General features: G+C 48.6%; 2 long non-coding RNA genes across 5 annotated transcripts; both read left to right on the forward strand.

Moving 5' to 3' along the window:
• The first annotated feature begins 3203 nt into the window (after positions 1-3203).
• LOC146763252 (uncharacterized) lies at positions 3204-7631 on the forward strand. 4 transcript variants are annotated; one of them, XR_014952553.1, is made up of 9 exons: positions 3204-4119; positions 4203-4275; positions 4353-5352; positions 5437-5517; positions 5598-6225; positions 6304-6345; positions 6433-6599; positions 6683-6755; positions 6833-7631. It is a non-coding gene; the product is annotated as an uncharacterized LOC146763252 (long non-coding RNA). The 4 variants fall into 4 exon arrangements; XR_014952556.1 differs by having other exon boundaries at positions 3204-3744; positions 3823-3864; positions 3953-4119; positions 4353-6225; XR_014952555.1 differs by having other exon boundaries at positions 3204-3864; positions 3953-4119; positions 4353-6225.
• A 40-nt stretch (positions 7632-7671) lies between these two features.
• LOC146763253 (uncharacterized) lies at positions 7672-12757 on the forward strand. Its single transcript, XR_014952557.1, has 8 exons — positions 7672-7832; positions 7917-7997; positions 8078-8746; positions 8827-9571; positions 9665-9709; positions 9813-9856; positions 9939-9979; positions 10061-12757. It is a non-coding gene; the product is annotated as an uncharacterized LOC146763253 (long non-coding RNA).
• Positions 12758-15380: the final 2623 nt, after the last annotated feature.

A 15380-nucleotide genomic window follows, 5' to 3' on the forward strand; every position in this document is an offset into this window, starting at 1 on the left:
AAGAGGGGTTATGGAGAGACAAGGGGTTTAAAGTATGGGAAAAAACTTCCTTTTCCATTATTTCTTGCTTTCAAATAATGAGGAAATGCACTTCCCCTGCAATTTTAATGGTCTCATTTGAAAGAGTCCCTGCCTTTTCTATGCTGTTAGGGGTGGTAATTGACAGGGAATCCCCATATTCCATTATTTTCCAGTTTAAATAGAGGGGGAAAACCTTGACAATGTTGTTTATGGGTTTGAATTAAGAGTAACCCTTTTTGTTGTCCTAAGGCTTAAATTGAGGGGGAAGCCCAGCTATCTCTCTTTCTTAAGGGTTTGGATTGAGGGGAAAATCCCTCTGTCTTCATAACTGGAGAGATTTAAATTGAGGAAAGCCTCTCTTTTCCCAGTATTCGAGGGGATTAAGTTAAAGGGCGGAAGCCATTTATTTGCCATGGTATCAGTGGAGGCAACTTCCCCATTTCTTCATTTTAAGGGATTAATTTGAAGGAGGCTCTTCTAAGATGCTTTTTCAGCATTTAAAACTACTTTTCAGGGCACTTCTTTCTGTGCCCTAGGACTAAGTACCTCAGAGAAAGGCAAGCCTAGCACGTACTTAACCTTTATGCTGCCCAGGAGCCTATTGTTTTTCTTATTGTTATTTATAATGTAGTTAGTCCTAATTAGCAGCCCCAAGGAGACTTAAACTGTTCATATAATTAGTGTTTTTCTCCACCCTTAGTCTCAGGTTGAGTACTACTTAGTAGTCACTGAGGAATAATTATATAAGTTAACAGCAAATTACCCAACTTATCTAGATATGCTGCCTAAAAACAAAGTTTTATTTCTTACCAGATTTTTTGCCCTTTTGCTCCAAGCAGTTGTAGAAAAAAGAAAGAGCTGTCATTTCCCTGAAGAGTTTTCTTCTATATCCAGCCCTTTCTTCTTGAATTCAAGCCAGAGGAGCCAAATAGCCACAGCTCCTCTGATGGCTTTTATACACTGTGGGGTTTGCCCCCTCCCTTTTCCCAGGTGCCACGGGAACGAGAGGCGGGCCCAATCAGGGGTATATTAACCCCAGCCTTTCCCAAGGGGCTTCATTCCCTCAGTGGGATCAGCTGGGGTAAGAGCTCTCCTCTCATTCAGATGAAGAGGCTCCTTTAGCTTAGCTTGTTCTCTGCAGCTGCTTTTGGGCTTCTAATGCAACAGAGACTTTGAAGATACTGCAAAAAAAACAACGTTGAACACAGGGAGTATTTAAATTCACAGTTTGGGGTTGAGTATTCAGGGCTGGTAAGGTGCTTTTGTAATTTCTGATTTTTTTCTTCTTTTTTTAGGAGGAGGGCAACTTCCAGTAATTGCAGTTTGTGTCAAGCGCAACATTTTTCCAGCAGATTCATCACAACGCAGAAGGCATCTGCACTGTGTCAAAGATGATGTGTGAGATGGTGGCTTCAGGTGAGTTGAGGATTGTGACTAGGAGAGGGAGAGTAAGCAGGGTACCGAGTTAGGAGTTATCCCGGTGGGGGTTTGCAGGCAGTAGGGTGAGAAACGGTGCGTATCTGCAAAGCTTTTCACAAGCATAGCAGAGGCATCCACGTGTCATACGGCACACAAGCTCATCCACCGAACTCACACAAATGCCACGTAGCTTTGCCTCTCTAACCCCGGTGCCACTCATCATAACAGCCATACCTTAGACTGAGGATGAGGCCGGAGACTTGAACACCCAGGCACACTCAGGAGAGGATAAGTAACTGACTTGCTGAGATTCGGCCCACATAGCACGAAACACAACCATTGATTATCCCGTTCTTTATTTTAGGAGACTAAGAGGCTAACAGGCTATCTCCTCTGAGCCAGACTCATTTCAGGTCCAAGGTGGATTCACATCACCAGTCATCCAAAAGATAAGTCAGGGCCAGGGCCTGGAGATGGGAGCAGTGTCTTCCTTCTGCACCCGATGGGGATTTTCATCCCCTGATATGTGCAAGATAAGTGCAGGGCTACAACCCACAGAGGGAATGGAAGAGAGGTGCCGGGTGGGATTCCCCAGGAGGGGTTTTTGAGTCAATTTTGGAGATGGGGATGCCCAAGAAGCGTCTCCTAAGGCCACCTAAAGGGAAAGCGTCTGTTTTGATCTCAGTGCTGAGCTGCTCAGGGCAGAGCAGTGCTGGCGTGTGTCCTGTCACTCATCTCTGGTGCACCCTATTATCTTTGCATCTCTCAGTCCTTTTTTCTCCTCAAAAGCTCTCTCTCCCTGTCCTGTGTCACAGGTGTCTGCACATATTTTTCCTGGAGCTGCTCTGCCCTGCTGCATAGCCTGTATTAGCACAAGTCCTGGGGACTTGAAATTTGTAATGCCGGGTGTAGTTGGGCTCTAGATTGTATCAGGAGGTTGCCATAACGTGTTTGGTGATGCTAAGTTGTCCTGCACCTGTTTGACACTAGTCCTAACTTCCTTTCAGATGCTGACAACTGAAATCAGTGGCAGAGGGCCCCAGTCCTGGGGGAGGGTGTTTCCATGAGCAGGTCAGTCATTGTTTGCATTTGCAGGGGAAGCCTAAATGGTGACTGTATTACAGCAGTGTTCTTTGCCTTTATTTTCAGGAGGTCCAGGCAGATAGCAGCAGTCAAGGCCAAGTGTGCCAGGTGAGCAGTGGACAAAAGCAGTTGTTTTTGCTCAGCTTTTACTTTTTGATTCAACTGTAAGCATCCATTCTTGTTTGTGTGCTTTAGGGAATCCACTCAGAGTATGCCAAGCCCCTGTCCCCAACAGCTGATGGCCTGGATTTCTTGTGCTTGTGAGCCTTCTGGAAGTATTGCTGGACTCTGAGATGAAGCCTTGAAATTTTGTATTTCACGATGGCAGCCAGGTAGCCTTTGGCAATGGCTGAGGAGTTGCGGTGAGTCGCTGAGGTAGGGAGGGGGAGCCAAGGTCCTCTTAGGTTTCAGCAATGCCGAGTCACTTTGCCTCTTCTTAACCCAGGCTGACCCTGCGATGACGGTGGCAGCCTCCGAGCCTGGCCAAAGTGAGCGGCCCGAGCATTCTTAGGAGAACGGTGAGTAGCGGGATTGCTGGGTTTTGTCCATTGTGCAGCTAAGATCATGCAGTGATGTTTGGTGTTCTCGATTGTAGTTGAGCACGGGACCACAGCCCGGTGACCATAGGACATTCCCCGCAGGCGAGGCAGCCTCCATTGGCACGCGATGTGGATTCTCATCCCCAGATGCCTGAGAGATAAGTATAGGGCTAAGGTCCACAGAGGGGATTAAAGTAGGGTGCTGGGAGGGCCTTATGAATGAGCTTTGGGGGCAGGGATGTGCAAGAAGTGTCCCCTTAGGCCAGCTAAAGGGAAAGTGTCTGTTTTGACCATAGCGCTGAGGTGCTCAGGGCAGAACAGTTCCGGTGTGTGTCCTGTCACTTGTCTCTGGTGCACTGTGTGTTCTTTGGGTCTCTCGGTCCTTTCTTCTCCTCAAAAGCTCTCTCTCCCTGTCCTGTGTCACGGGTGTCTGCATGTATTTGTCCCGCAGCTGCTCTGCCCTGCTGCGTAGCCTGTAATAGCACAAGTCCTAGGGACTTGAAATTTTTAATGCAGGATGTAGTTGGGCTCTAGATTTTATGGGGAGATAGACATAACATGTTTGGTGTTGTTAAGCTGTCCTGCAGCCGTTTGACACTAGTCCTAACTTCCTTTCAGATGCTGACAACTGAAATCAGTGGCAGAGAGCCCCAGTCCTGGGTGTGGTTTTTCCTATGTGCAGGTCAGTCATTGTTTACATTTGCAGGGGCAGCCTCAATGGTGACCGTCTTACAGCAGTGTTCTTTGCCTTTATTTTCAGGAGATCCAGGCAGACGGCAGCAGTCAAGGCCAAGTGTGCCAGGTGAGCAGTGGACCAAAGCAGTTGTTTTTGCTCAGCTTTTAGTTTTTGATTCAACTGTTAGCATCCATTCTTGTTTGTGTGCTTTAAGGAATCGACTCAAGAGTATGCCAAGCCTTTTTGACCGACAGCCGATGGCCTGGATTTCCTGTGCTTGTGAGCCTTCTGGAAGTATTGCTGGACTCTGAGATGAAGCCTTGAAATTTTGTATTTCACGATGGCTGCCAGGTAGCCCTTGGCACTGGCTGAGGAGTTGCGGTGAGTTGCTGAGGTAGGGAGGGGGAGCCAAGGTCCTCTTAGGTTTCAGCAATGCTGAGTCACTTTGTCTCTTCTTAACCCAGGCAGACCCTGCGATGACGGTGGCAGCCTCCGAGCCTGGCCAAAGTGAGCGGCCCGAGCATTCTTAGGAGAACGGTGAGTAGCGGGATTGCTGGGTGTTGTCCATTGTGCAGCTAAGATCTTGCAGTGATGTTTGGTGTTCTCCATTGTAGCTGAGCACGGGACCACAGCCCGGTGACCATTGGACATTCCCCGCAGGCGAGGCAGCCTCCATTGGGACGCGATGTGGATTCTCCTCCCCAGATGCCCAAGAGATAAGTATAGGGCTCAGACCCATAGAGGGATGAAAGAGGATGTACTGGGAGGGCCTTTTGAATCAGCTTTGGGAGCGGGGTTGTGCAAGAATTGTCCCCTTAAGCCAGCTAAAGGGGAAGTGTCTGTTTTGATCACAGTTCTGAGGTGCTCAGGGCAGAGCAGTTCCGGTGTGTGTCCTGTCACTTGTTTCTGGTGCACTGTGTGTTCTTTGGGTCTCTCGGTTCTTTCTTCTCCTCAAAAGCTCTCTCTCCCTGTCCTGTGTCACGGGTGTCTGCACGTATTTTTCCCGGAGCTGATCTGCCCTGCTGCATAGCCTGTAATAGCGCAAGTCCTGGGGACTTGAAATTGGCAGTGCAGGGTGTAGTTGGGCTCTAGATTGTATTAGGATATTGACATAACATGTTTGGTTCTGCTAAGTTGTCCTGCAGCCATTTGACACTAGTCCTAACTTCCTTTCAGATGCTGACAACTGAAATCAGTGGCAGAGGGCCCCAGTCTTGTGTGGAGATTTTCCCATGAGCAGGTCAGTCATTGTTTGCATTTGCAGGGGCAGCCTAAATGGTGACCGTGTTACAGCAGTGTTCTTTGCCTTTATTTTCAGGAGGTCCAGGCAGATAGCAGCAGTCAAGGCCAAGTGTGCCAGGTGAGCAGTGGACAAAAGCAGTTGTTCTTGCTAAGCTTTCCGTTTTTGGTGTGACTCTAAGCATCTATTCTTGTTTGTGTGCTTTAGGGAATCGACTCGGAGTACGCATACCTCTGTTACCAACCGGCTGATGGACCAGGTTTCATGCACTTTGGATCTCTCTGGAAGCATTACAGGACCCTGTGACGGAGCCTTCCAGTCCTGCATTTCAAGGTCCCATCTGAGTAGCCCTGAGGAATGGCTGCGGAGTTGCGGTGAGTCCCAGAGGCAGGGAGGGGGGTGTGAGAGTACAGTCACGTTTCAGCAATGTCATGTCGCCTTGTCTCCACTTAACCTAGGCGTACCCTGCAATGACGGCGTCGGAATCCAAGCATGTCTGAAGCGTGCAGGCCAAGAACCCGGGCATTCTGAGGAGGACGGTGAGTAGCAGAATTACAAGTTTTTGGCCGATGTGCTGTTCAGACCGTGCACTGATGTTTAGTTTTCTTTGTCTTGGCAGACCCAGAGGTGACAGCTGGAACTTAGCAGACAGGCAGATGGCCATCTTCTACACTCAAGAGGGATTTGCATCCCCAGCTGCGTGCAAGATAAGTGGAGGGTTATGACCCACAGAGGGGATGAAAGAGGGGTGCTGGGTTGGGACTTTCTAGAAGGGGTTTTTTGTGTCAGTTTTGGAGACGGGGATGTGCAAGAAGCATCTCCTTAGGCCACCTAAAGGGAAAGTGTCTGTTTTGACCACAGTGCTGAGGTGCTCAGGGCAGAGCAGTTCCAGTGTGTGTCCTGTCACTTGTCTCTGGTGCACTCTGTGTTCTTTGGGTCTCTCAGTCCTTTCTTCTCTTCAAAAGCTCTCTGTCCCTGTCCTGTGTCACGGGTGTCTACACATATTTTTCCTGGAGCTGCTCTGCCCTGCTGCACAGCCTGTAATAGCACAAGTCCTGGGGACTTGAAATTGGTAATGCCAGGTGTAGTTGGGCTCTAGATTGTATCAGGAGTTTGCCATAACATGTTTGGTGATGCTAAGTTGTCCTGCAGCCGTTTGACATTAGTCCTAATTTCCTTTCAGATGCAGACAATTCAAATCTGTGGCAGAGGGCCCCAGTCCTGGGCCAGGGTGTTTCTATGTGCAGGTCAGTCATTGTTTGCATTTGCAGGGGAAGCCTAAATGGTGACTGTATTACAGCGGTGCTCTTTACCTTTATTTTCAGGAGGTCCAGGCAGACAGCAGCAGTCAAGGCCAAGTGTGCCAGGTGAGCAGTGGGCCAAAGCAGTTGTTTGTGCTCAGCTTTTACTTTTTGATTCAACTGTAAGCATCCATTCTTGTTTGTGTGCTTTAGGGAATCGACTCAGAGTATGCCAAGCCTTTGTGACCGACAGCCGATGGCCTGGATTTCCTGTGCTTGTGAGCCCTTTGGAAATATTGCAGGACTCTGAGATGAAGCCTTGAAATTTTGTATTTAAAGATGGCATCCAGGTAGTCCTTGGCAATGGCAGAGGAGTTGGGGTGAGTCACCGAGGTAGGGAGGGGGAGCCAAGGTCCTCTTAGGTTTCAGCAATGCTGAGTCACTTTGTCTCTTCTTAACCCAGGCAGACCCTGCGATGACAGTGGCAGCCTCCGAGCCTGGCCAAAGTGAGCGGCCCGAGCATTCTTAGGAGAACGGTGAGTAGCGGGATTGCTGGGTTTTGTCCATTGTGCAGCTAAGATCATGCAGTGATGTTTGGTGTTCTCGATTGTAGCTGAGCACGGGACCACAGCCCGGTGACCATAGGACATTCCCTGCAGGCGAGGCAGCCTCCATTCACACGTGACATGGATTCTCATCCCCAGATGCCCAAGAGATAAGTATAGGGCTCAGACCCATAGAGGGATGAAAGAGGGTGTGCTGGGAGGGCCTTTTGAATCAGCTTTGGGAGCGGGGATGTGCAAGAATTGTCCCCTTAGGCCAGCTAAAGGGAAAGTGTCTGTTTTGACCACAGTGCTGAGGTGCTCAGGGCAGAGCAGTGCCGGTGTGTGTCCTGTCACTTGTCTCTGGTGCACTCTGTGATCTTTGGGTCTCTCAGTCCTTTCTTCTCCTCAAAAGCTCTCTCTCCCTGTCCTGTGTCACGGGTGTCTGCACGTATTTTTCCCGGAGCTGATCTGCCCTGCTGCATAGCCTGTAATAGCGCAAGTCCTGGGGACTTGAAATTGGCAGTGCAGGGTGTAGTTGGGCTCTAGATTTTATGGGGATATTGACATAACATGTTTGGTTCTGCTAAGTTGTCCTGCAGCCATTTGACACTAGTCCTAACTTCCTTTTAGATGCAGACAGTCCAAATCAGTGGCAGAGGGCCCCAGTCTTGTGTGGGGATTTTCCCATGAGCAGGTCAGTCATTGTTTGCATTTGCAGGGGCAGCCTAAATGGTGACCGTGTTACAGCAGTGTTCTTTGCCTTTATTTTCAGGAGGTCCAGGCAGATAGCAGCAGTCAAGGCCAAGTGTGCCAGGTGAGCAGTGGACAAAAGCAGTTGTTCTTGCTAAGCTTTCCGTTTTTGGTGTGACTCTAAGCATCTATTCTTGTTTGTGTGCTTTAGGGAATCGACTCAGAGTACGCATACCTCTGTTACCAACCGGCTGATGGACCAGGTTTCATGCACTTTGGATCTCTCTGGAAGCATTACAGGACCCTGTGACGGAGCCTTCCAGTCCTGCATTTCAAGGTCCCATCTGAGTAGCCCTGAGGAATGGCTGCGGAGTTGCGGTGAGTCCCAGAGGCAGGGAGGGGGGTGTGAGAGTACAGTCACGTTTCAGCAATGTCATGTCGCCTTGTCTCCACTTAACCTAGGCGTACCCTGCAATGACGGCGTCGGAATCCAAGCACGTCTGAAGCGTGCAGGCCAAGAACCCGGGCATTCTGAGGAGGACGGTGAGTAGCAGAATTACAAGTTTTTAGCCGATGTGCTGCTAAGACCGTGCACTGATGTTTAGTTTTCTTTGTCTTGGCAGACCCAGAGGTGACAGCTGGAACTTAGCAGACAGGCAGATGGCCACCTTCTACACTCAAGAGGGATTTGCATCCCCAGCTGCGTGCAAGATAAGTGGAGGGTTATGACCCACAGAGGGGATGAAAGAGGGGTGCTGGGTTGGGACTTTCTAGAAGGGGTTTTTTGTGTCAGTTTTGGAGACGGGGATGTGCAAGAAGCATCTCCTTAGGCCACCTAAAGGGAAAGTGTCTGTTTTGACCACAGTGCTGAGGTGCTCAGGGCAGAGCAGTTCCAGTGTGTGTCCTGTCACTTGTCTCTGGTGCACTCTGTGTTCTTTGGGTCTCTCAGTCCTTTCTTCTCTTCAAAAGCTCTCTGTCCCTGTCCTGTGTCACGGGTGTCTGCACATATTTTTCCCGGAGCTGCTCTGCCCTGCTGCATAGCCTGTAACAACACAAGTCCTGGGGACTTGAAATTGGTAATGCCAGGTGTAGTTGGGCTCTAGATTGTATCAGGAGTTTGCCGTAACATGTTTGTAATTTGAGCAAAGGACCACAGCCCAGTACTCTCATGTTTCAGTAATGCCATGTTGTCTTGTCTCCACTTAACCTAGGTGTACCCTGCGATGATGGCATCAGAGTCCAAGCACGCTTGAAGCGTGCATGCCAGGAACCCAGGCATTCTGAGGAGGACGGTGAGTAGCAGAATTACAAGTTTTTAGCCGATGTGCTGCTAAGACCGTGCACTGATGTTTAGTTTTCTCTCTCTTGGCAGACCAAGAGGTGACAGCTGGAACTTAGCAGACAGGCAGATGGCCACCTTCTACACTCAAGAGGGATTTGCATCCCCAGCTGCGTGCAAGATAAGTGGAGGGTTATGACCCACAGAGGGGATGGAAGTGGGGTGCTGAGTTAGGACTTCCTGGAAGGGGTTTTTGTGTCAGTTTTGGATAAGAGGATGTCCAAGAAGTGTCTCCTTCAGCCACCTAAAGGCAAAAAGTGTCTGTTTTGACCACAGTGCTGAGGTGCTCAGGGCAGAGCAGTTCCAGTGTGTGTCCTGTCACTTGTCTCTGGTGCACTCTGTGTTCTTTGGGTCTCTCAGTCCTTTCTTCTCTTCAAAAGCTCTCTGTCCCTGTCTTGTGTCACGGGTGTCTACACATATTTTTCCTGGAGCTACTCTGCCCTGTTGCATAGCCTGTAACAACACAAGTCCTGGGGACTTGAAATTTGTAATGCCTGGTGTAGTTGGGCTCTAGATTGTATGGGGCTATTCATATAACTTTTTGGTGCTGCTAAATTTACTGCAGCTGTTTGACACTAGTCAAGTTCCTTTCAGATGCTGACAGTTCAAATCTGCGGCAGAGGGCCCCAGTCCCGGGGGAGGGTGTTGCCATTAGCGGGTCAGTCATTGTTTGCATTGGCAGGGGAAGCCTCAATGGTGAATGTGTTACCACAGTGTTCTTTGCCTTTATTTTTAGGAGGTCCAGGCAGACAGCAGCAGTCAAGGCCAAGTGTGCCAGGTGAGCAGTGGACAGAAGGAGTTGTTCTGAATCAGGTCTCAATTTCTGGTGCAATTCTAAGCATCCATTCTTGGTTCCTTTGTTTTATTTTAGGCAGTCATCTTGCAAGATGTCTCCGGTCCGGATGTCCAAGGCCAGGTGAGTTCAAGTGTAAGGTCTGGGTGTGTATATTTTTCAGGTCAGGGGGATGTTGTTTTCACAGTTTCTGAGTGTGGGTTTTTTTTGCTTTGTGTTTTTGCAGGTGCTGTCGCTGCCCGAGCTGTGTGAAGGAACAGAGGCGAGCGGGTGAGTTGGCATTTAGGCACGGTGACTCACAGGTGACCGTTACGCAGCAGCATGTTTAAGCGTGTACCTTTTTGTTTTCCAGGTATCCTCCAGGCAGCCGGTGGAGTCAAATTGAGATTTCAGGTGAGCCGGGGCGGCGGTGTGTCGGAGTTTCGGGGATTTCTCTTTTTGTGCGCACTAGTTGAATTTTCCGTTTTGTCTTAGGTACCCTGAGGAGGAGCGTAGCTGAAGTTTGGAAACGGGAGCGCCGAAGCTGATGCAGAGAACGTCTCGCCGTGGGATTCCATCCGGTCATCTTGCAAAAGCTAAGTGCTGGGGCCAGTAGGTGGGAGCTGGGGGGGAAAACCTTTACTAGTACAGGAGGCTATTTGATGTTAGCTCAGAGAAGAGGCCCATAGTGGGACGGGCCCCTCGGGAGCAAAGGGAGAGGGTTTCTCCTCAGCCCCCCCAGAGTCGTCGCCGGGCAGGGCAGTTCCGATCCCTATCCGCGTTCTCGTGACGTTCGCATCGGCGGCCTTCTTCGACTCTCGACGTCGTCGTGGATCTCTTCACCGTAGGAGCACGCCTTCACGTCCGCAGCTATAGCCACGGTCACCCTGTAGTCATTTCTTCCTTCTCTAGGCCTACTGAGCTTCTTAGGCTTCCTCTTAAGTGCTTTGGCACTAACATCTTGAAAGGAGTTACACATCATCATCAAGTGCTATTGCCCTAGGGCTCTCTTTCCTTTGGCATCATCAGCCCATGGCTCATCTTGGCTTAGGAATCTTGGGTCCATAAGATGAAATTGCCAGGCAGTTTCCACTTGTGTCCGTGTCCCGTTGTCTGTGTCCGTGTCCCGTTGTCTGTGTCATAGGTCTTTGTTACATCTCCATGCTTTAGCAGCATCATTTTTTTGCCGTATCGGCCATATTTTGCTCACATACCTTTCCGGATATCAATTATTCCGGCATCTTTACATATTTACTTTTTTGGGACCGAAAGATGTACACGAGATGTTCTCATTCATCTTCATTCTCAGTTTTGGTAGCCTTTCTCTCGGACTTCCGTACAGAGCTTATTAGCCCCTTATCACCTGACCACAGTAGTTCTGTAGCATCTGCCTTCTCAAAGGATATAGGGCTTAAAAATTAGTCTTCTGGAGAATTGTATCAAGTCCTCACTTATCTCTTATCTCCGTCAGCTTATGTCGCGCCTACCTACATCGGCTTATATCGTACACGCGCATGTTACGCCTACCTAGGTTGGCTTATGTTGTTTGCGCTTATACTGTATGTACCTAACGTTGGCTTGTGTTGTTTGCGCTTATACTGTATGTACCTACCTTGGCTTATGTTGTTTGCGCTTATACTGTATGTACCTAACGTTGGCTTATGTTGTTTGCGCTTATACTGTATGTACCTACCTTGGCTTATGTTGTTTGCGCTTATACTGTATGTACCTAACGTTGGCTTATGTTGTTTGCACTTATACTGTATGTACCTAACGTTGGCTTATGTTGTTTGCGCTTATACTGTATGTACCTACCTTGGCTTATGTTGTTTGCGCTTATACTGTACGTACCTAACGTTGGCTTATGTTGTTTGCACTTATACTGTATGTACCTACCTTGGCTTATGTTGTTTGCGCTTATACTGTATGTACCTAACGTTGGCTTATGTTGTTTGCGCTTATACTGTATGTACCTAAGGTTGGCTTATGTTGTTTGCGCTTATACTGTATGTACCTAAGGTTGGCTTATGTTGTATGCACCTCTGTTGTGCCAATTAGGATCGGAGCTGCCTTGCCCGGCCACGTAGTTACGCTTAGGTAGAGCAGTTATAAAACTTTGCCATTCATCTGTCCTCTACGGGGTTTCGGGTACAACAGCGATGGGCCCAGAGTCTGTGTAGCTCCTAGCTCTCAGATAGTCAGTCATTGACCGCCTCCCCTTGTCTCATAGGTCGCCGGGTGCCTACAGGATTTCCCGGAATCCACCATTCGACATCGAGGAGCTGCGGTCAGAAGATGCGTTTAAAGCATATTCTTCAGCGTATTCTTTCACGTAAGGGTGGCAGCCAGCCTGTCAGCAGAAGAACGTGTGAGAGTGCGATTGTCTGTGTCTGTCTGTAAGGGTTTGTGTGTACTTGTGTCTGCAGCTGTGTGTCTGCAGCAGTTATAACCTTGTGTGTATTGCCTTTCAGGTTTTTCACTCATTTTTAAATTTAGAATAAAAAATCCCCAGCCGGGGGGTTTTTTTTTTTTCCCCCCGGCTGGGTTTTTTTTTCCTCGGTCCCGGCCGGTCAGCGAGGCGACGTTCATCGCCAAAGTTGGGGCGCCTACCGCCCCGGGACCGAGGTTTTCGTCAGGCAGGAGGAATTTTTGGGAGTCTCCCGGGAGCCACGTTCCCGAGGAGCGTCACGACCGAGCGTCGGCGGCCAGGGCTTAGCGGAGCGGTCGAGACGAGAGCGAGGGTGGGTTTGCGTGTAAGCCGAAGGAGTGCTGTGTGTGTGAAGCAGTCATAACCTTGTGCATATTGCCTTTCAGGTTTTTCCACTCATTTTTAAATTTAGAATAAAAAATCCCCAGCCGGGGGGTTTTTTTTTTTTCCCCCCGGCTGGGTTTTTTTTTCCTCGGTCCCGGCCGGTCAGCGAGGCGACGTTCATCGCCAAAGTTAGGGCGCCGACCGCCCCGGGACCGAGGTTTTCGTCAGGCAGGAGGATTTTTTGGGAGTCTCCCGGGAGCCACGTTCCCGAGGAGCGTCACGACCGAGCGTCGGCGGCCAGGGCTTAGCGGAGCGGTCGAGACGAGAGCGAGTGTGGGTTTGCGTGTAAGCCGAAGGAGTGCTGTGTGTGTGAAGCAGTCATAACCTTGTGCATATTGCCTTTCAGGTTTTTCCACTCATTTTTAAATTTAGAATAAAAAATCCCCAGCTGGGGGGTTTTTTTTTTTTCCCCCCGGCTGGGTTTTTTTTTCCTCGGTCCCGGCCGGTCAGCGAGGCGACGTTCATCGCCAAAGTTGGGGCGCCGACCGCCCCGGGACCGAGGTTTTCGTCAGGCAGGAGGATTTTTTGGGAGTCTCCCGGGAGCCACGTTCCCGAGGAGCGTCACGACTGAGCGTCGGCGGCCAGGGCTTAGCGGAGCGGTCGAGACGAGAGCGAGTGTGGGTTTGCGTGTAAGCCGAAGGAGTGCTGTGTGTGTGAAGCAGTCATAACCTTGTGCATATTGCCTTTCAGGTTTTTCCACTCATTTTTAAATTTAGAATAAAAAATCCCCAGCCGGGGGGTTTTTTTTTTTTCCCCCCGGCTGGGTTTTTTTTTCCTCGGTCCCGGCCGGTCAGCGAGGCGACGTTCATCGCCAAAGTTGGGGCGCCGACCGCCCCGGGACCGGGGTTTTCGTCAGGCAGGAGGAATTTTTGGGAGTCTCCAGGGAACCACGTTCCCGAGGAGGGACGACGCCTCAGGTGTCAGAATGCAGTTGCAGCGAATGTGAGTTTGTGCGCAACAGGAAGGGGGCGTGCAGGTCGGCCGAGAGTTTCGTGCCGTTTTTGTTCCGGGCGCGTCATAACAATAAAAGCGTAAAGGGCTCGTCTGAAACGGTTATATTGCGTCAATATGTATTTGGCTTGTAGTACATTATATTGTTCTGTATCTGCAGTTGTTCCTGTCTTTTGATGTATTTTGCTGTATGTAAATTGGACTTGTACTTGTGTGCCCAGGTACGATGTATTTTTAATTGTATTTGTATCTGTACTCACATTTGTATACCTTGTTTCCCTGTGTATTGCTGAAGTGTATATTAAAGGAATAAAGATTAATCAGCCCTAATAACAATTCCCCTCACCCTCTGCCCCGCCCACCATTCGTGTCGCGTCTTTCTTCGGTGTGGTCGCGTCATCATTTTAACCCTATTTCTCCCTCTGCCTCTTACTTTCCTCTTTAGTCTATTCCTCACTTTATCCTTCCACATCTAACTCTTTCTCTGTCTCTGGCTGTGTTTCCTTTGTTTCAATTTCTAACACATCTCTATGTTTCTCTAACCCTGTCTATTTTTTCTAGTCCTCTACATGTATTTCCCCATGTCTCTTTGTATGTCTCTTTCAATCTAGGTTTCACTGCATTTTCTTCTTCTTCTTTTTTTCTCTTTGTCACCCTTTGTCTTTCTAACACTCGCTATCCTTTTCTTTGTCTCTAACACTTTTTTGTTTTCTGTCTAACTTTAACTCTTTTGTCTTTCTAACTCTCTGTTTCTTTCCCTCTCGAACCCTACCTTTTGTTCCGTCTCTATTTCTTTTTTTCCTCGTCCATTTCCTTTTCTCTTTCATTTCAAGCGCTTCCTTTTCTGTTTGCGTTTCACTCTTTTTCTCTTTACTCTTTCTGATCTGACTTTTTTGGTTTTTCTTTTCTCTCTAACTCTTTCATTTTTCTTTCTCTGTCTCCTCCTCACTCTCTCCTCTTGTTCTCACTGTCTCTTCTTATTCTACTCACTCTCTCCTCCTCACTCTCTCTTCTTATTCTTCTCACTCTGACTCTCTCCTCCTCACTCTCTCCTCTTGTTCTCACTGTCTCTTCTTCTTATTCTACTCACTCTCTCCTCCTCACTCTCTCTTCTTATTCTTCTCACTCTCTCTCCTCCTCACTCTCTCCTCTTGTTCTCACTGTCTCTTCTTCTTATTCTACTCACTCTCTCCTCCTCACTCTCTCTTCTTATTCTTCTCACTCTGACTCTCTCCTCCTCACTCTCTCTTCTTATTCTTCTCACTCTCTCTCCTCCTCACTCTCTCCTCTTGTTCTCACTGTCTCTTCTTCTTATTCTACTCACTCTCTCCTCCTCACTCTCTCTTCTTATTCTTCTCACTCTGACTCTCTCCTCCTCACTCTCTCCTCTTGTTCTCACTGTCTCTTCTTCTTATTCTACTCGCTCTCTCCTCCTCACTCTCTCTTCTTATTCTTCTCACTCTGACTCTCTCCTCCTCACTCTCTCTTCTTATTCTTCTCACTCTGACTCTATTCTTCTCACTCTGACTCTCTCCTCCTCACTCTCTCTTCTTATTCTTCTCACTCTGACTCTATTCTTCTCACTCTGACTCTCTCCTCCTCACTCTCTCCTCTTGTTCTCACTGTCTCTCCTTCTTCTTCTTCTCACTCTCTTCTTCTCACTCTCTCCTCTTCTTCCTCTCACTCTCTCTTCTTTTTCCTCTCTTTCTCTTCCTTTCTAAACTTAGAATAAAAAAGCAGCAGTAGAAATTTTCATGCTCCCAGGGAGTAAAAAAAAAAAAAAAAAACATTTAAAAGAGAAATTTTTACTCCCTGGGAGCATCAAAATTTCTACTGCTGCACCAGACTTTATATTTTTCTTCTTTTTATATATATATACTATATAGTATATATATATAAAAAGAAGAAAAATATATAGTATATATATATACTATATACATAATAGGGGTTCTAGTAGGTAGCCCCGACCCCTCCTCCTCTCCCCGCCCCCAGCCACTCCCCCGACGCTCACCCCGCCCCCAGCCACTCCCCCGACGCTCACCCCGCCCCTTG

Source organism: Lonchura striata, chromosome W, assembly GCF_050655825.1.
Source record: "Lonchura striata isolate lonStrDom1 chromosome W, ASM5065582v1, whole genome shotgun sequence".
Classification (NCBI taxonomy): domain Eukaryota; kingdom Metazoa; phylum Chordata; class Aves; order Passeriformes; family Estrildidae; genus Lonchura; species Lonchura striata.